We start from the raw sequence: 20,905 nt of genomic DNA, 5'->3' as shown, positions 1-20,905 counted from the left end.
CATATCAGCCTTGGGAACTGCAGTGTCTGTATCATCTGCTCAGGGGGAACATCTCTTTAATGCTAATTAATGCCTGTTTGTGATGGACACCTGCAATCCAAGGGCTGGATTTTTTAGCTGCATTGCCACGTTCTCCATGTGTATTTCCAAGGAGCTGCTCTGGACAGATTTATACCATTAATGCATTTTTTAAACCTTGCACACATTTAGATTCTCTGTGTCCTAAACACAGACATATTTAGAAGAAATAAAAATGCAAATGAAGAACTGGTTTGTGTTTGGTTAATGAACAGAGCAGGAAGTGGGGATGTGCAAATGCCCAGCAGGCTCAGGGGTTAAACCTCCTCCCTTTAATTTTTACAATGGATTCTCTACATCCAATATAAACAAAACTCAGCAAATTATTCCTTGTGCTGTGCTCAGCTGTCCAATCACACTCTCCTTTATTCCTTATTATATTCATACTGCTTGAAAATATTTGAGGCAACTGGGAAAGTGCTGTGTGAGATGCAGGGGAAGCCTTAACCACCAGGAATTAAAATGTTAAGCTGCACAGTGTACAAGTCACATAACCAGGAAGTTATTTTAATCAATTCATTAAAGTGTCCCAGACCTGAAGGAGAAAGTTAATGTAAAAATTAGAAAAGAAGCCTCTTGAAGCCATTATTGGGGGTGAAACAAAAATTAATTTGTTATGCATTTAATCTGTGGTGGAACTTGGTGTGTAGAGATTCCTAAATATTGATCATATTGTGGTGGCTCCTGCGTGTGACAGGAGATGGGATGAGATGGGATCCCACTGAAGAATTTATTAATGAGCTATTGGCTCTGCTGTAAAGAGCTTGGAGTTCAAATTCTGTGTTAAGTTTTCAGAAGAAAAGTCTGAAGTCACAGATGAGAACAAAACACTAAAATCTCTCTGCAGAGTTGGAGTTTCTATGGCTGTTGTGGACCTTGGGTGGGTTAGTGGCTGGTGTGGTGAATAGTTCCAGAGGGAGAGGAGGGGTTGGTGTTGGATTGGGTCAGATTATCAGCACAAATATTCTGTTCTATTGCAAACAGGTATCTGGTGTCCCTCAGACCCATTACATTCACACCCACGGGTCTGATTTGAGGGCAAGAAGTTGCTAAATATCAAAATTCTGCATGTAGGAAATCTCTTTGGGAAGCTCTGATTTAGTCCTGCCACATTCCTACCACTCCAGCAGCTGAGTTTGAGGTTGGACTGGAGCAGGAAGATGCAGAATTCTCCCTGGAGCATCTGAGTGATCCAGCAGTGGCAGGTTGGCCCTGCAGAGCAGATGGTCTTTGAGGTGGCCCAGAGTCGTGCTTCCAGTCTCACCAGTGAGCAAAACCAGGAGCTTCTTGAAGGGAGAGGTTCCTGGGGTGGGGTGGGAAAAAATCACAGGAAAAGGAAATAAAAATTTAAAAATCCCTGCTGTGGACTTGGCAGGCAACAAAGAAAACCAAACTGGCTGAAGGAAAACTTTTGTCAAAAGCATTTTCTGCACAAAAACATTTTCAACCAAAACTTGAGATGGTCCAAATGACTCACCCCTTGCTCCCTTACAAAATAGTGATGGTCTTGATGAAATTTTATTCAAAGAAATTAAGAGTGATACGTTTTAAATTTCAGAGCAGTTTTTTCCTGAGAACATTTGTATTAAAAAAGGGTAAAACAGTCAACACTGAGACACTCCTCCATTGAAACAAAATACTTTGACTAAATTGAATTTTTGCTCTGAAATATTTCACTTCAAGTTCTGTCACTGTTGATATTTTGTATTTTCCCTGATCCCAGATTACTATGGCTTTAATTTACGTGTTTTACTTTGTAAAAAGTTCTTTATGTATTTAGAAACTTTATCTATCTTTATTCAGAAAGTGATTTAGTGCAGCAGAGTTGAAGCACTACGTAGCACCAGTGTGCACAGAAGGCTGGTTTTGAATTTGCTTTTTCATTTCCACTCCTGCTCAGACTTCTCAACTCAGCAGCTTCAAAAAGTGCATTCCTGAGAGCATCCACAATGGGATGGGAAGGCCACCAGGAGTGAGTTTACTGTGGTTTTTAGCAGGGGATGCTGAGGGCTGCAGTGGGTGCTGTGGCAGAGCTGCATCATCGCTGCAGGTGGTGCAGTTTAGGTCCAATCCTACCCCCCAGCTGTTAGCAGCTGTATTGAGCTGCATGTTCCGTGGGATTTCCTCCTTCCCCCTCCTGCAGATCAGCATTATTGGTCTCTCAGTCCCCAGCCAAGCACTGTGAGCCCAGGCCTGCTCAAGCACGAAATGTGCAGCAGAAATGTCAGACTTGTGCCGTCACCTGAGATCAGTCACAGCCCTTCCAAAGGGGCTGCAGCTCCACTGGAGCTGGGCTGGAGAGCACATGTGCTGCAAACACCTTCTGTGCATTTCAGAAAGGATTCTCCCAGCTTGAAAAGCACCTTCAGATGAAGGATTTTCAACCAGCTCCTCCTCAGTGTCTATTGATTCCTTTGTGCAAAAGGAACGTGCAATTCTTGCCCGTGCAAGAGAAAAAGCACACCAAACATCAACACCTCCCGAGGATTTTGGGGCATCTTCTGCTCATTTCTCAGGTCAGTGCTTCTGTGATAGGTTGAGATGTTGTGGTTATCCATGTCAGAGGCCAGACACGACTCTCAAAGCCCTGAGGGAAAGGTGACAAACATCAAAGTAGGTCTGCAAGGACCTTGTGCAACCCCTGGGCAACTCCTGCATCTGTGCTTTAAAAGGAAGCTTTCTTTGTTCCAACATTTACATTTTGTCTTCTGCAGCAGGCTTTGTTTCTGCTTGAAGAATTCTTCTTCTCTGTGGTTAAAAAGTCTCTTCGTGCTTGCTGCTGGCTGTGCAATGCCCGCTGAATGAGTTTTGATAATTTCTGTTGGGATTAATTAATTAATTGCAAATGTCTTCAGGCTAAATTGTGAGTTTGCATGTCAGGATGCTGTACATAATCAACAAAATCACTCAGGGGCTTGACATTATGGAGGTTACACGGAGATTGTGAGAGGAGCACATTCATTCCACATTAGTCAAAACTTTCTATATGTTATTTATAGAACAGTTCCTCTTTTATGAGTTCTCAGAGTCAGAAGCAGAGATTTAAGATGAAATGTAAGGACAATAACAGAAGAAGGGACATAATTCCACTGATTGATACTATTTGATGAAACATTGCAAAATGTTTGAATAGGATGAGTTACAATTTTAATGGGAAGTAGGACTGGAATAAATAAATAAAAATCCATAATAACATTTCAGGTTAGATGGAGCACTGCTCTCCCAAATGAATGAGCACTAATGAAGCATTGTATGAACTTCTAGAGGCTGCCTACACCAGCCAAGAGAAGGGCACTGGAAGCATTAGAAAGTCAGAGAAAGATCTTTAATTTGGATGTTATCAGCACCAACTGACCCATGAGAATAAACCGTGCATGAGGCACATCAAAAACATTTCTTAAATCTATAAACCTGAATGTTTTGGCTTCTGTCCTGATCCTAGATTATTTGGTTGTGCTTTTATTTATTTTTTTTAAATTTAACTGACATCTCCTGCCTTATAAAAAGTCTATTCAGGAGCTGCACTGAATCCAGCAAAGTTGAGGCAAACCCAGCCACACAAAGGCTGTATGGTTTATAAGGAAACAGGAGGCAGATTTTCCAAACGTCCTTATATCTGTATTTTGAAATCATCAGTTTAAATGCCCTTGGCAAGGAAAGCATTGTTGCTGGATTCAGAAGCACTTTTCATGCACTTGGTTCAAGTTTTGACCCATAGTAGATGGGATCTTGTGATCTTGTTGCTTATGGTGTTGACCCATAGTGGATGGGATTTTGGGGTTTTTTTTCCTATTAGTGAATGCAACTCATTGGTCTTCAGTCTGCAGCCGTTGTGGACCCAGTATGTCCCAGTCAGTGACCAGCTCTCCCTGTAGGGCCTGGGAATACCCACCAGGCTGGCTGCCTTTCCCTGATCTATTTTAAGGGTTCATCAAAGCAGATTCTGAACTTCCACTTGGAATGCCCCACGAAGCAGCCTAGGCCTTTGCAGACTTTGTGTTATTTGCGTTTCTGGCTGGGTGTTTTGGTTGCATAATCAGGTGCACATGGCAATGTGGCACGCAGCAGAAAACGCAGCATCCGCCTGGGCAGGCTGGGCAGTGTTTGAAGGTGATCTTTGCTGCCAGCATTCAGGGGTTTTAGGGATGCTGCTGTAATAACAGCACAAGCAAAACTCTGCCTGGTTGAGCTGAAAACCGTGCTCCAAGAAAGTAGCTTTGTCTTAGCCACTGATAACCAGGTTTTGTTAAAAAGGGATGTAAAATAGTAATGCCCAAGTGGGGTTTGTTCAGCTTGTGGATGTTCTTTCCTCCTGAGCACCTGACTGTCTGAAGCACTATGGACTGGTGGGAAAAATGCAACTGTGTGTGGTGTTCACAAGAATTGGCCAGTTGTGCCTGCATTTATTTGGTTTATATTTACAATTATCTCTTATGCATGTGGAAATTAGACGTGTCCTGTGAGTGTGTTGGAGCATATATTTCGCTAAATCAAAAGAAGTTTATGTAAATAGATGCCATAGTAAAATCTGCTGTTAAAATCCAGCATAGAGACAGCATTCCTGGATATTCTCCAGAGATGTTAGAGCTCCAGAATGCAGCGGCACAGCTTTATCTCCCTTTTAGCTCTCCAGAACTTGCTTTTTAACAATTAGGGCCTGGACAGGCAGAAATGGAAGGAAGGAGCTGCTCTCTTCAGCTCTTGAGGTGGAAAAGGGCTGGAGCAGCAAAAGGGATTCCCAGGAACAGGAGGATGCAAAAGGTGGCCATGAAACTGCCTCTGGCAGGTGTGTGTTATCCTTTGTCTGTGGGACAGACATCCCTGGAGCATCCTTTGAAATCTCTGTCATCCTGATCAACACTGATTCCCAATGGAGTTTTGGGATTGCTCTCTGCTTCTTTTTTGGGAGTGTAATCTTTGGTTCTTCCTGATCTTTCATGTTTTCACTTAGCCCACAGTGCCGTGGAGGAGTTGAAATGTAACCTGCTTCTTCTTAGTCCAGATCTGGATCACACTCATGGTTGGGCCCTTGCTCTTTAATCAATTCCTCTTTGCAAAATCCCATCTTCAGAGTCTTCCACAGGGTGGGTTGGCTTTTTGTTGTTTGTTTTGTTTCGCTGTTTGTGTTTTTAAAAATTTATTTATTGTTGGGTTTCATCTGGTACGAAGGTTTAAAGTACAGAAGTAATTTAAAATATCGTGGCATTTCCTTTCCTAATTAATCCCAACTGTTTTCCTTGGTAGCACAGAAAGTATCAGTATTTGATGAGGACGTTTTGCCTTCATCACTGGGGCAGTGGATTCTTCCTGCCGAGTCTGTAAACAGCAGACAAGCCACAGAGTTCAGCCTTCATGTTCTGGTTTTCATTAAGCCCAGACTAGAGGAGCACCCAGCTGTGTCTTCCTGTAAGGTCTGTCAGTCTTCCAAAGCTTGTTAACATGTTAATATAAAAGGAAATAGGGCTGACTTCAAGGAATTTACAACTAGTCTTAAACTTCAAAGAGTAGAGCTACATCTCTTCAATACAACAGCAACAACAACAAAAATCCTATAATAAAAGTTCTATTAGCCACGAGGACAGATCTGGGTGCATTGAACACTTCAGCCATAGTAGGATGCCACACTTCTTGTTGCAAGTTGCAACACAAAGCCTCCTGCAGTTGTGAAACTTTGTTCATAGCTGGTAGGTTTGATCAGAGACAAGATAAATTGCTGTCCAGCCCACAATTAGGATATCAGGCACGAAGTTGTCAATCTCTCCTTCCCTGAACCTGTTTTCCATGTAAATGTTTGCAGGGGGATGGATGGTGGATCAGGTTTGAACAGTAGGCAGCATTCTCAGGTGGCAGGAATTGGAAGGACTCCTATGACTTCAAGGGGAATTCTGAACATCTGAGCAGCTGGCCCGGGCTGAGGAAACAGCTGCAGTGTCGTCTGAAGGTGTTCAGACAAGGTGGGACACATTCTGTGGATTGCCATGGAAAAGGAGAGCACTGCTCTGTGGAATCCAGGAGAATGACCCAGGGCTGGCAACTGAACCTGCAGCAGGGCTTGCAGAACTGGGGCCAGCAGTGATGCTTCCCCAGCCTGCAGTGATCTGAGGATCAGGGACTTCCTAAATTAGGATCAATATAATTCATATCAAGAAGCAATCCATTATTCCCCCACCTCATTTTCTTGCAACATCTCTTCTTTAGATGAGTGGACAACATGAAAGATTCACTGAAAACGCCTCTTTCTCTCCTTGGAGGGCTCTCTGCTCCTGGTGGAGCCTACAGGATATTTCAGGTCTTGCAGGAATGTGGTGAGATGAAGTTCTGCATCCCTGAAGTTCTCAGATGGGAACATTTCATCAGTAGTGAGAGTAAATTGCTGTGTTTATCACCTGTGGATCAGATTTCTGGCAAGGGAAATACACCTCAGACATTCTAAAATGTACCATTATTTTGATGTTTGAAAAGGGTTCCTTTAAAATTCTGCTGGAGAAGGCTGAAGAATTTGGATGTATAGGCATAAGGGCTGTTGCACAGCTGAGATAATTATATATTGAATGGCTTTGGCAGGGACCCTGAGCAATAAATGTGTCAGATGACACATTCAGGAGTCATTTGAGGAGATTTCTTCATGGGGTAATTTTTTAAATCAAGATTGAACTCTGTTCAAGGAACTATAAGAATTTGTGTGTATTCACTTGGCCTCAAAACTGGTTCTTTTGGTCACTCAGAAATATTAAAAGCAACTCAATGAAGGGATTAAAAAAAAAAAGGAAAGTAGCATATTAAACTCTGCTGTTATTCACACTGTTCCTTCTCTGACAGCTTGTTAAAAACGCTGGGGGAATAGGTGCTGTTGTTATACTTTCGTTATTTGGTGCTAATTAGAACAAACTTACACAGAATCAAGAGGGGCTTCCAAAGGGAACTGATGGTTTAATAGGAATTAATTGAAACTGCAGCCCCCAGTGGTGCAGGAGGCCACAGGGAGCAAGGGACACGTTTGGATTCCCTCACCAGTGTGCTCTGTGCTCCTTGCAAAGGCAGCTGTGACTGCATCCACACTGGGAAAGCACAGGCAGGAAGATGGGAGACCTGGATGGCTGGGCTTGAACCAGAACCAAGCACAGCCATGTCCAGGTTACATTTTCCAGCTTCCTTTCACCTTGGAAAATGCAGAGGTGTGGATGGCAACAGGCTGTGTGTCAGCCCTGCTGCTGTGTCCAGAAATAGGGTTTGAAAAGCAACAATAAGTAATTTTTACAGTTATTCCCCTTGTGTGTTGATACCATTCATGACTGCAGTTCCCACCCTCAGTTCACCTGGAGGCTCTCTCATGTGTAGGAATTTCTGTTCTTTCTGCTGGCTCCTGGTGGTCTTATCAAGGGTGACTGGAAAATAACCCTCTCCAAAACACAAATAAAAGAATTCTTACGTAAAGAAACAAAGTGCCCCATAAAGCCTTTGTTTCTTTGACAGCAAAGCTGGGCATTTAGGCAGTGATGTGCCATTTTTTTTAATGTTCTTGAAAATCACATTTTAAGAGGAAAAAAATGCTAGGAAAGGCTGCATCAGTCTTGTTAAATTCCTGGGGATGGAGCTAAACATGATATGGTGTGTATCTATTGCCTTCTGCCAGAAGCACCTCAATTTTGTCAGAGAAAAATGGTAGGAGACACTGTGCCATAAGCTGATAAGGTCATATTAAATCAGCTGTCCGTTGAGTCTCACATATTTTATATATAGACATGCCCCGAGGGGGTTGTGTGCAGACCCTGGGACAGCCAGCACATAGGTGATGGCTGACAAGCACAGCAAATCAGCTAGAAGGAAACCACACTTTTTTCTTTCTTTTTTTTTTTTTTTTTGGCGTGGGGGTGGAAACTGTGCAAATTAAACAAAAAAACCTCAAGATGACATCATCTAGAATGATGATTGTGTGGCATTGTGGGCATTTGTAACAGCAGCAGAGAACTTAGCAGGGAAGGCTTTGAGGTGAGAGATCCCAGCTGAGACCCTGGAACATGACAGGGATTTGGGAGCAGCCCCCTTCCCTGCAGGAGCCATGAGCAACAGCAGGAAAACAGGGAATTAATGTTAAAAAGGAAATCAAGTTCTGCAGTAAAGTTATTAAAATTATCATAGAATTTGCTTTGGAAAAAAAAAGAAATTGTTGCTTAATATAGCCTTAAGAATCTGGCACATTCTCGATGATGTTAATCCATCTGCTGACATTTCATCTTCCTCTTATTGGTTTTGTTTCCAGTTTTTTGATACCTCCAGCATTTTAGATGTTATGTTATTGAAGTCGTGGGTCTTGTAGAAAACAAATTACTCCATAGACTTAATTGCACCCATCTCAGTCTTTATCTTGTTGAGGTGAACTTCTTATCTGCATTTCATTGTGGAAAAAAAATCTGAGATAGGAAACAAACATACAAAAAGGGAGCAGGGCTGGATCACCTCTTGCCGTTTTCCCAAGAGCAAAATTAACAAGATAAGCCATTGTTACCTGTCAGGTATTATCTAAAGCTCAAATATTCTGGGCTTTGGGTAGACCTGAGGAAACCTTGTGCTTTAGTGGCAAACTATAAAAAAAGTATTCCTACTTGTATTATTTAGGTAGTTAAGTTTGAGATCTTTTTCTCTCTGGGAAACTCCCTTGGTGGAGAAAGATTGTATCAGAGGGAGCTTGGTGCATTTATCAAGCTGAAATGTGGAGCTAGAGAAGGAATACTTTTGAAATCATCATCTAAAATTCTGGTTTCACTGTTTTGATTTTGAATTTTGACTGAAAGCATCTTGCTTTTCCAGGCTGATCCCTTTCCCCTTACTGTCACCTCTGTGCTAGAATTCATATAGAATTTCCAGATCTCTTTTACTGGTGCAATACTTTCAGCATTGTGGTTTTGTGTTTTTTGATGCTTTTGGGTTAGGTTTTTTTTGTAGCTGGTGCATTGTTTTAGACGGAATAATTCAAGGAGCCAGCAGATGAATGGCGTGTGTTGTACACATTTCTCAAGGTGCTCCAGATTCCCTCTTCAAACAAGCATGTGCTTGTGTGCAGTTCTGCTCATGGAGCTTTGTGGTTGATGTCTAGAAGTTATTCCACTTGATGATGAATGTATGGATTCAGTGCTGGAATTAGCGGAGTGTGTGGATCAGGGAAGTCAAGGCAGGAGGGGAATCTGCGGGGAAAACCCAATTGAGTGGCTTACCCGAGACTTCTGAAGTAAGTTCCTTAATTTCTTTGTGTTTTCTCTTTTCGCTGCAAGGTTTTTCTTTGTTTGTACGTGTTTAATTAGTATCTCAAAAGCATATGCAAACGAGCTGTCTGGCTAAAGATTTCGGAGCACGCGGGAGTGGATGAAAGTGGTTGAGGAACACAAAGGAGCACCTACAGGGAAAACGTGCTTCTACCTCCTGTCCCTTGGTTGCCAGCAAGCCAAACTCCAACCTGGCTCTGCTGAAGCCGAATCTTAAACTTTCTGTGGCCAGGCTTTCACCTCAGGCTAAAATAGATACTTGACAAAGGTCCAACTCTTCAGTTGGTTGTAGAGTGTCCCAAAAAGATTGCTGAGCTGCTTGGTGGGATGTGTCCATAGCCTAAATTACACTGTGGGATGATTCCCAGCAGGAGGATGGCCAGGAGGCACTGCTAAATCTGGCCCTTAGGAAAACTGACACTCTCTATGTTCCACATAGGTTCTCCCACTCCCTTACTGTCAGAAAATGCTGAATTAGAAAGCTGTTCTAAGATCCAGCTTTGTTAGAGAGACGTTTTCAGATAACGAAGAATTCAGGGATTTATTCACCGGATGATAGTGGATGAATGGTGTCTGTTTTCTGGGCATGAATTGTAATTGACTTTATTATGAGGTTCTCAATGTATTCGTTATTTGAGCTGATTTCCTGATTCATTCTTTGTCAGTGGATTGGCTGCCAGCACTTCATTGTGGGTTTCCAACATTTAAAATTTCAGCTCTTTGTAATGGGTATCCAAGTCACATGGTGTTCTTCTTCTTCCTGGTTGGAAAAGTTGTTGATGCAAATACTAAAACTGAACGTGAATTTAAAATTCACTTTTTTAAACACCTTTAAAGTACATTATTTTTAGGCCAAACTTGTCTCAGTGCAACAGTCTCAAAACCTGCTCCTTTTCCTTGTCCTGATCAAGCAGCATACCAAAGTCTTGAGTGACACACAGGTTTTTGCTCTGGTATTTGCACAGATTGATGTGTAGGAGCTCACTTGAAGAATCAGCTTGGAAAACAACTTGAATGCAGTGAAACAGAATATTCACAGGCTTATTTGCAGCTTTCTCTCACTTCTAATAATAAGTGTAAGTGTGGATCACTTGAGCTGTCTCGCTGTTCCCAGCTCTCAGCAAGTTCTTCAGGGATTTATCTCTCTCTCTCTCTAGGGCAGCCTGTTGGAAAACAGGAGGCTCACGGGCTAAATTCACCTTGCACACATACAGTGTTGACTCCTTATCACATCATCAATCTGTGACTCAAGACCAAAAGCAACCCACACTCCAGTTATTTGACCCTCTGGAATTCTGCCTCCCTCGAGCAGCACAGGTCCGTGGGCTGACAGGGCTGGGTGCTGCCAGGATATTCTCTTTTCCCCAGGTTTTTCTTCTCTTTGCTGCACTTTTATGCACAGGTAGAATTTCTAGGCATAAAACATGTGATGTAAAAGTGGAATGGGAAGTTGACCTCTTTGGTGTTTGTGTCAGCATCCTGAGACATGAGTTCATCCTTATTTCCCTGCTCTGGTTCTTCATGGGCTGGTCAGCTGCCACGTCTGTGTATTCATGGCTTGGGGTCTCAAACACTTCAGGATGAATTGCTGTACTCTCCCAGTCTTTCATTCTCCCATTTATGGGTCAGGAATAACATGGAATGATGTTTTTATGAAGTGGGATGCAGAAAGCTTTGTCTAGCTCCTGACTTTGGCATAGAAATTGAAACGCAGAAAACCCTTAATAGAATTAAAGAGCTGGCAGTGCTTTTCTGCTGCATGTGTGTGACTGTCAGTGGAATTGGATGGAGAGTTTTGATATTCAGAGCCATAAAACCAGTAGATTGAGCATTCCAACTCCAATTAGTGGCTGAGGAAGTAAGTTTGTGCATCTGTGTCTCACCTTCCTGTCGGGGTCGTGGTACTTTGGGAAACTCTGAAGCAGAGAACAGGTTGAGGATGACTGTGGTAGTCAATGGTGCTGTGAAGCACAATATTAATGCTCTGGCATTACCCATTCGTGTTAATTCTGGGATCTCCTGCCCTGTTAGGGATTGGTGGAATGTCAGCATATCCTGGGAGGCAGGAATTAACCCCCTGTCCAAATAGAGTGATGACTAAATATAGCAAAGCTTTTGTGTGTGCACTGCATGAGGAGACACTCACTGACTGTTTTCATTAACAGGCAAATTTTTTCCATCAACAAGAGTAAACCAAGCAAGTTTTGATCAGAAAAATTATCAGAGGATGAAAATAATTTAGAATATATGTTCATGATGGTTTCCTTGGCCTGTCAGAACAGTCATTGCTGGTTTTTTCTTGGTATTCAAAATGTTGGAGAAGAAAGGAAGAAGTGAGGAGACAAAGCTTCTGTGAAGGGTTTCACACTTTAAGTGTAGATATTATTATCAATCCCAATTTTGAGAGGTGCTCCTCAGTCCTTGTTTCTCAGGGACACAGGGTTAGAGCCTATCTCCCATAATTTCTGGCCCTGATAATGATTTATTTATTTCATATACAGATAGAATCTGTATGAGTGTGTAGAGTGTTTCATATACAGATAGAGTTCAGGGAGATTTAGAATTCCCTCCTGCAGAAGCTCTCACTGTTGTGATGAAAGTCTCAGTTTCAGAGCAGTCCCAGGTGCAGGATCCTCTCTCCTTCGAAGATTTTCTTCTCTTCCTACCCTAACTGGTCCTACTTGTCTTAGTGTAAATATTCAGCTGAACTCTTTCTATACATGAAGGAAAGAAATCCATGACAAAGCTCTCTCAGCACCTTTTTTTTTAATAACAATATGGTTAATTATCTTTAAAATCTGCTGAACAATTAAAGACATTCCCATAAACAGCCCAGGCACTCCTCCAGCCCCTGTGCATTAACAGCATCATGAAGCAGCTGACACGAGCAACACAGCTCCCAAAAATGTGCAATTTGGCCCAAGAGACCAGTTGGTAAAAATCCTACATTCCTCCTCTTGCTGAAAAGGGATTTCTGAGCAATTTCAGAGTAGGTCATTTGCTCAAACACCTTCTGATGTGGCTCTCAGAGAGGAGAAAATCCTTTCATTTGTTAGATAATGCAAGGATGAGCTCAACCAGCCCTGTTCACTTTGCAGATGGACAAAGTGAGGCATAAAAGGGCTTTTTCTTCAATTTCCAGCAGGAGCTGGTGGCAGAGGAGGGAGGGAAGGAAGCCCAGGTGCAGAGAACCTTGTGCTCCAGTCTCTCCTGGGTGCTCCAGCTCCAACATTTCCCTTCAGCCAGGAAATGCTGGCCCCACGACGCCGCATTTTATAATATATATAGAAACTCTCTATATTTATATATATAACTTTAAAGGTAGGTGGATTTTTTTCCATGTTAAATTTATAGATAATTTACATAACTAATTTGTAAGCCAAAGTGTAAATGATGCTCAGCTGAAGTGACCATTTTGACAAGCAAGTGCAAACATTGTCAGAACATTGGCAGATCTGCTTTGGACAAGACTGAGCTTGACAGCTTTTTCTGTGCTCATCTGGATTTTCTGGGGGGGCAGCAAGGGGGGAGAGTGTTTTGTTGTTTTTTTTAAGAGCTACTTAAGATTATAGCATTATAATGGTCTGGTTTTTTAAAATTTTCCATTGAGCCATGTCATTTAAGATATTAAAAAAGCTGGTGTGGTAGCCAGAAAGCTGTGGGGTTTGATAATTTTTTTTCCCTGTTCTTTTTGGGCCCAATTCTGTTTAAACAAAAGAAACGTGGAGTGATCTGAACCCTTTGACATAATAATTCAGCTCTGCTTAAAGAAGATGACTTAAAGAAAGCTTGCAAGACCTTTTGCACCAATGTTAGGGATTACAGGGGCTGGGAGTGGGGAGATCAACGTTTTAAAATCCCAGAAATATGCAAGGTAATTTTTTAGGATACTAAAATTGAGGATTTGAATGTCTTTATATTCTGGAAATTTTTAAAGCCTACAACTTGACATAAACCCCACAGAAAACTCCTGGTGCTGTTAATTTTTAAATTTTTTTAGGCCATTTTTATTATAGAAATAGTCTAATTAGTATAGAAAATATTCTATTTTTAAATAGAATACAAGTTAATTTTGGACATTTAGTGGCAAATAGCAATAGTTGGGGTTATCCAGGGTTAGAAAAACATGATTTTCCCATTCTTGCCTTGCCCTACTAGCGTGATGTCTCTAGGTCTGGTGGCTTTTTAACTCCAAAATACACAAAAGGACAGATTATAATTTTGCCTGTGAACCATTATTTATCATTGCTCTTCTTAATGATCTGCATCTGCTTTAATAAAAAGAATATTTAAGAAACCATAAAGAAAGCTAAGCCAATTCTCTTTTAATGCAGCGTGTAATTAAATCTTTATTGAGATTTGAGAGCTGTGCAACCACAAAAGAAAAGAAAACAAAACAGAAAACGAGGAGTGATCGTGTCTTTATATCCAGACACATATTGGGAAAAATCTCTGCAAGAAAATGTCCTGTATTAGGTCAGGTAAAAGATTGTGGCTGTGCCAGGAGTCTGTCCTGCATACCCTGGGATTGCAGGAGGCAGGGTTATGGAAGTGAAGAGTTCCCTCGTGGGCAGCAAGATTTCTCTGCCATCTACCTAAACACACCTGCCTGCAAAATGAATATTCCTGCATATTCCTGGTCTCCTTTAGGCAAGGTGAGGATCAGGAGAGAAATGAGCACAGCTGGATTTGGTGGGGGTGCTGGCAGTGGCCACAGCCTGTCCCCAGCTGGGTGAGCTCTCCAGCTCATCCCTCAGTGCTCTGTGTTGGGCTGGCCAAGCTGGGGTTCAGGCTGGGGCTGGAGCACGTGAGCAGCTGTGGGAGCCCCAGCTCCAACTCCCTCCAGCTCTGCACACCAGAATTCCCACCCCATGGAATTCCTAGCTAGTGGTTCCTGCTCAGAAAGCTCAGCTCTCCCGTTTTAGCACCAGGTTTTGCTGGAATGCACACGTGCATGTGTCCTATCAATTAACCCCCCTTGTAATGTGCAGAATCTCCCCAGTGGCTGTGCTGGTTTGCACCCAGGGATAGGATTATTAATCCTCTTCACACTCAACAAGGTGCCCAGAACTGAAAACTTGTTAGCTTTGTCACAGGGGTGTTATAAATGGTATTTTGGATAACGGGTCTGTGTTTTACTACATAGCTCATGTTTTCAGTAATAATTTTTTACAGAGATCTTCCCTTTTACTGCCCTTAGAGTTCACTGAGAAATGGGAGAAACCCCCCTCTCCAGAACACAAGTTATCTTGTAGTTTTTGCTAACGTATGTAATTACTGATGTGGGTGTTCCCACATCTTAGAATGGAAAAAGTGCTTGCCAAGATTGAAAAACCATAGTAAGCAATATAAATGATTTCTCTCACACACCAACGTTTCTTGCTGAGACAAGTGAACTGGAACTGTGTTTAAAACCATATAATTATACTCCTATATATCATTTATTAAATCAGATTTCCCCCACCCTCTTTGCTTTCAAGTCACTTCTGAAAAACCTTGTATTCCAAGAGGTCTGAGAGCTGGGGTCCTCCCCTGGAAGAGCACTTTCTTAGCAATGAAACCCAGCCAAAATGTAAACAGCACATCTGGCCCCGTGTGATGTCCTGTCCCTGTGCCACCACTGCTCCTTGCTTTCCTCTTTGCCACAGCTTTGTTGTCACTGAAGCCTGCACAGGTATGAGGTGGTGTCATCTGGGGACTACCCTGGTCATCCATGGAGCTTTTTGGCCATCCAGCCTGGTTTCCTTCACGGCACAGGCCATGAAATTCCACCTCTCCATCCCTCACTCATGCCCAGAACTGCCTGTTCAGGTAATCCACGGACTGGAGAGAGCTGCTTGTGGATTTCCTTATTTCACACTCATTTCTATGCAGTTTAAAATACAAAGAAGCTGACCCAGTGTTTTCACACCCCTGCAATAGAAGGACTATTAAATGATTTTTCCAGAGCACACAGATTGTGTATGCAAAGGTCCAGTACGCAAATCCTGACTTGTTTATGCCTCAGGTTGTGCATACAAAAAGCTGTTTAACTTGGAGCCAATATCTCTCTCTTTCCAGCACCCACACCTCCCTCAACCCACCTCCTCTGAGAGAGCCTGGGGAAAAGACTTTACAGCACTCTCCAAAAGGCTGGGGAGCTGTGTTGGACAAAGGGACCTTCTGAAAGTGAACTGCTGCCTTTGCCATCCTAACCCAAGCAGAGGTTCCAGCTGTGGCTTATGGGCAGGGTCCCACCTTGGGAAGCTTTACTTTCTGTCAGGGAAAATGGGGAATGTTGAATTTGTGGGGTAGGTGGTGCCACTCAAGTCCTTAGGACTTTCTTCAGTTCACCCTGTAAATTGCTAATTAAGATGTGGTGGCATCTTCTGGGTCTTTCACTCTGTAGCTTGAGAGTTCAGGGTTTCTCAGAACTCCTGTTGTATTCTGAGGCCCTTGCACTGCAGATCAGAGTCTGGGCAGGGTTTTTTCAGGTTTGAATATTAATTCAGATGAGCAAGAGTTGCAGTTTTGTTTTATTGTGCTCATTTTTTCCTTTGGTCATTCTGTTACTAACACTGAGAAAGGAAAGTTGGATATTAATGGTTTGATATATCAAAGGAAGAAATTCTTTTACCACTCACTGATATGTGCTCATGATGAAGATACATTAGATTTCAGTCTCAATTTCCTATCAATCTTTTCTTTTTCTATTGCTTCTCCTCTTCCACCTATCCTTCTCTTCTATCCTGGCGTGGTGGTGTTTGTTTGGGGATTTTTGCCACTCTTTGCTTTTACTCCTTTTCTGTTCAATCCTTTTGAAGGCTTGTCAAGCAATGCTCCAGTTCTGCTTGAGCTCTTTGGTCTTCCAGGATGAGAGCAGAGCTCCAGCAGTTCCCATGTGGTGCTGCTGTCTCCAAGATTGCTATGTTCCAACTCATTTATTTAAGGAGATGTTTTGGTTTTCTTTTTTTGGGGGCTTCATTGATTTATTTAACAGTTCTCTTTTTTTGTGCTAGCCAATTTACCACGTGCTTTTATAAAATATAATATGAAATAGAACAAAACAGCATTATTTGAAGGAAGATGCTGAGAAGTATGAGAGTTATTTATGCTGATTGTTACTTAGTGACTACTTGAAAACTGTGATACTCAGGGCTATTCTTGTAAAGGAAATATGAATTCTCATTAATGAAAAGTACAATCCATACAAAAGATAAAAAGAACAAACTGGCCATAAGAAAAACAAACATGCACTGGGTGTTCTGCTCATGACCTACCATGAGCAGAAATCTGCTGAACTTACAGCAATGTTTGTCATAGGAAAACTTATAACAGATTGTGCTTTGATGGAGTTTTATGCCTTTTATTAGCCTGCTAATCTAATTAGGAAGCCAATTGGCACCCAGTACGCAGTGACGGAAGCAGCACCACCTATTCTTGTGGCAGCTTTGGTTGGGCTTGATGGGTGGTCTTTGTTCCTACAGGCTTCTATGAATACCACATATTAGCTGAGCTGGTTCCCCCTTGATGTCTGAGTTGTATTGTACACATGTTGTCACTGTTTGACACTTAAACAATCCAGATTCTTACCCAGCCCATATTTAGTGCCATAATAAACTTGTGAGCATATGTTTTTGAGAGCAGCAGTAACATCCATCACCACAACGTGACAGATAAATAAGCACTACTGGAGAGTGTCCACGTCTTCAGAGGGCAGAGCTGGACTGCAAGGTGTGTGCCAAGGGGATGTGGTCATCTGCCTTGCCCTCACTGAGCCTTTTTTCTTCTCCTTGTTTCAGTAAATGAAAACAGTTTCTGAAGAGACCTAAAAAATTCACCCAGTCCATGTGAAAAGCACTTTGTTCCAAAACTCTTCTGGGGAAACATTTCCTGTTTGGGGCTTTGGCTTGACACACAGGAGATGGAAGGCATAAAGCATTCCTCTTCCCTCTTCATCTCAATGCCTCTGTCTTGCAGCGAGGAGCTCTGTGGAGCCCTGGTCTGGAGCCCTGGCAGATGTGATGGGGATGTTCCTGCTCCTGTGAGTCTCCTCTTGTTTGTGCAAACTCCTCTCCTTGAGCAGAGCTTTTGCTCTATTTGTTGGAGCTTTTGCTCCAACAGACATGCAGGGATTTCTTCTGGGTTTTGTTTGGTCGTTTTCGGTTGTTGCTGTTGTTTGGGATTTGGTTTTGAGGTGTTTTCTGTAGAGCAGAAGAGGGAATCACACACGAGGAGCTTCAGGATTTCTGTTGTGCCTCGTGCTCTCTGAGCAAGACTAGAGGCTGACAAAGACTAATGGCAGCACAAAAGATTTAAAGTGTGGTCATGTCTTGTCTTAGCTGGGTAAACACATTCAATGAGAGCTCTGTCTGAACAAGGACAGAGAAGTCGAGCCTTGAACAAGGAAATAATTTATGTAAGTTTTAATGAATATTTAATGTGGAATGTTAATTATAAAAAAAGAGGGTATGTATTTTGATGTCGTGCCTTTAAGTGTCAGATCATGCAGTGTCTCCCTGGCCTGAGGAGGATGATCAGCTTGCTAATTACAGATGTATATCAATCCTGTGAGAGTACCCTGCCCTCACACCAATATCTCTTAAAAAAAACAGGTGGTGTAGACAAAAAAGAGAAAATACCTTTAAAACCAATTTATGAGAACCATCTGCCTTTATTGCTTTCGTTGAGGTTCTTATTGACCAATATTGCTGAACACAAGAGAAGACAGTTATTAACAGAAGTCAAACCAGAAATTTCTCAGTGCCAGTTGTTTGTAATACAAACATAATTCGTAATGTTTTATTATGATACATAAATGTAAGAAGTTTTTTGGGCTGAAGCAGTATTTTTATGAAGATTAGTGGCATTTCTGAGGTAGCCTTTTTGTTCTGTACCTGTACACCCTTCCACTCTCTTGGACCACATGGAAGGAGACCCCTGGAAATACTCCCACCTGGAAATACTCCCCCCATGAGGGGCCCGTGGGGTGGTTCTGCAGGCAAGGGGCAGCAGATGCAGCTTGAGCCTTCTACCACAGTGAAAATGAAAAAAAAAATCAAAATTTTTTTACTCAGCATGTTCTGGTGCCCAACAATAACCCATGCCATGAACTGAAACACAAATAAAGGTAGAGTTACCAGGTGCTGTCACAATCCTAAGAAGGCTGTTTTAAGGCTGACTCTTAGAGTCTCATTACAAAATCCAAATGTGCATCAGCAGCAGGTCCTACTTTTAAAGGAACATTTGCTTATATTTGACCTTGGTTTGAAATGTTCCTGTCCTCATTAGGAAAATGAAGCCCAGCACCACTGTCCCTTCTGTCTCCCCCCAGAGCACAAATATTTGAAGCTGCATCTAGGCCTGGACTCTGATTTCATGCTCTGCATGTGTGTACAGCGAGTGAGAGAGCAGGCAACACGCCTGGGAATAAACCACATCAGCTCTCAAGGGGAGATTTTAAAGTTTTAATATTATGCTTGTCTAGTTTGATCTCATATCTGGTCCTTGGATTGTACCCTTGCAAGGAACATGAGAGCAGCATCATGACCATGAGGTATATTGTGTTACAGAATGAGGTTACACAGCACCAAAGCACCACCATATTTCAGTAACAAATGCAGCTTCTGGGGAGTTTTGTTATCATTGCATAAGCTTCACTGCTCCCTAGAAGATGACACTGATTCAGACAGAAAACACTAATTCAGTTCTTGCCAGCAGAGCCAATTGTCTCTCTGATTACATTAGACTGACAACTGGTTTTCAATGTCATTGTCAGGCACAGCTTCTCTTACATGGTGCACTGGAGCATGAACTGGGCTCCCTTTATTTAATTATTTCTGCCCATTTCTGTGCTTGTGAATAAGGCAAATGTGAGCCTCCCATCTCATAGGGAGAAAAATGTCAGGTGTTTAGGTTACAAAACTCAGGCACCAGCACCTTTTTAAAGGCAGACCCTGAATGTGTGTGTCACTCTGAAGAATTAATTTGAAATTATCATATCTTTTTTGTGTGTTGGTTGACTAGAGGTAACCTAGGATTTCTGCCTGAAATAATTGTTTCATTAAATAATTTACTGAATATAATAATTTTTTCTTCTTAATTAAGTGGTCACTGGAAGAGTGCCTGTGAGCTGCCCATGGCAGGCAGTTGTTATTTAAAATTTGCTGTGCCCTGCTGGTGTTTTTGGGCACAGGAGGCCTGTGTCCATTCTGGGTGGATGAGTGTGGAGCTCAGAGGGTGTCTGTCCATGCAGAACCTGTCTGGGCTCTGTGCTGTCACTCCTGCCCTGGGCTGATGCAGGGGATGGTGGGGAGGGTTGGCAGTGGAGCTGTCACCTGGCAGGCAGGGCACAAATTTGGGCCTCAGCCTGTGCTGGTTTGGGCAGCACAAGCAGCATGTGGGGCTCTCTGTGAAGCACACCCCCCCTGCTCCAGCCAGCTGTGCTGTTTGCCAGGGAGTGATGGCCTTTGCAGTGTCACCCCAGCCATGGGCTGACACCAGCTCTCTCCATCGTGAGCAGCCTGTGGCCAGCTGAGGTACAGCCTGGCCAGGAGCCAGAAAACCTCTTGTCTTTCTCTGCTCTCTGCCCAGGCTGTGGTCTGTTTGTTATCTGGAGCACAGGACTCCCTGGGGAGCTCTGAGCTCATTTTCACATGAGTGTGTCTGTGCTCAGCCTCTTCCCCTCCCTCCCCTGTGTCCCTCCATGGAAGGGGGATTGGGGACAGGAGGTTGCTAAGGGGGTTCAGCACCATCTGCAGAGGTGTTGCTCATCTGGGCAACATCTGGGCAAGGTGTTGCAGCATCTTGATGTTGCTCATCAGGTTCTTATACCCTGCTGGTCACTGCTACTCCTCCTCAGCAGAAAAGGGATTGAGTGTTGAGGCAGCATTTTTACCTTGTAAAAATCTTTTCCTTCACCTTTTCTTGAATAGACATCGAATTTTTTTCCCCTTTTCACGTTTTAATTTCTATTAAGGGCATACATGCATTTTAAAAAATATCAAGCTGAAATTTTTCACAAGGTCTTGTTTCTAGAAGAGCTGTGTGTGTAAGAAAAGCAAGAGGCTGGCAGTAAAATCAGGAGAGGTATCAGCAATGAAGGTTGCTATGCCAAACAAAATGCTATTAAAATAGTATTTTTGTGTTAGTTTTCTATGCTTTTGTTAAAAGCACCCCAGAACGTCTTAGAACACGTGAAATGAAGCCCCATGAAATGGTTGCTGCCAACTTTGTGATTTCTCTGTGCCTGCAGAATAAGAGATTTGTGCTCTTCAGAAACTTGTCTCCTCCTTCTGAATTCCCTTCCACTGCTCCCGTTGCCCAGAAGTCAAACAAAGCTAACCTCCTCCAGGTCCCAGAGTGAAAAAATGCAAACACACTGCATTTAAAAGTAGATTTAGCAACTCCAAAGTGGGCGATTTGGTTCCACCCATCAAACCTGAGCTCTCTGATCTGAAGTCAGATGGGCGCTACTCCTAACGAGATGTGTGCCAAATCTAATTAAGCTTTGCATAATGTGCATCTTGGGTGATTTGATTTATTAGCTTTGTTTGAAGAAAGTAATAATAAAAAAAGAAAATGGCTTT

General features: G+C 42.6%; 1 protein-coding gene across 1 annotated transcript in view; it reads left to right on the top strand.

Moving 5' to 3' along the window:
• The first annotated feature begins 9,201 nt into the window (after window positions 1-9,201).
• SPO11 (SPO11 initiator of meiotic double stranded breaks) overlaps window positions 9,202-20,905 on the top strand; it is a 217,765-nt gene continuing 206,061 nt past the window's right edge. Inside the window, exon 1 of the mRNA XM_050982028.1 lies at window positions 9,202-9,304. The gene's annotated coding sequence lies outside the window, so the exon portion shown is untranslated. The remainder of the gene's footprint in view (window positions 9,305-20,905) is intronic.

The sequence above is a fragment of the Serinus canaria genome, chromosome 20, assembly GCF_022539315.1.
Source record: "Serinus canaria isolate serCan28SL12 chromosome 20, serCan2020, whole genome shotgun sequence".
Lineage (NCBI taxonomy): Eukaryota > Metazoa > Chordata > Aves > Passeriformes > Fringillidae > Serinus > Serinus canaria.
This window is presented reverse-complemented; position numbering and strand designations above follow the sequence as displayed.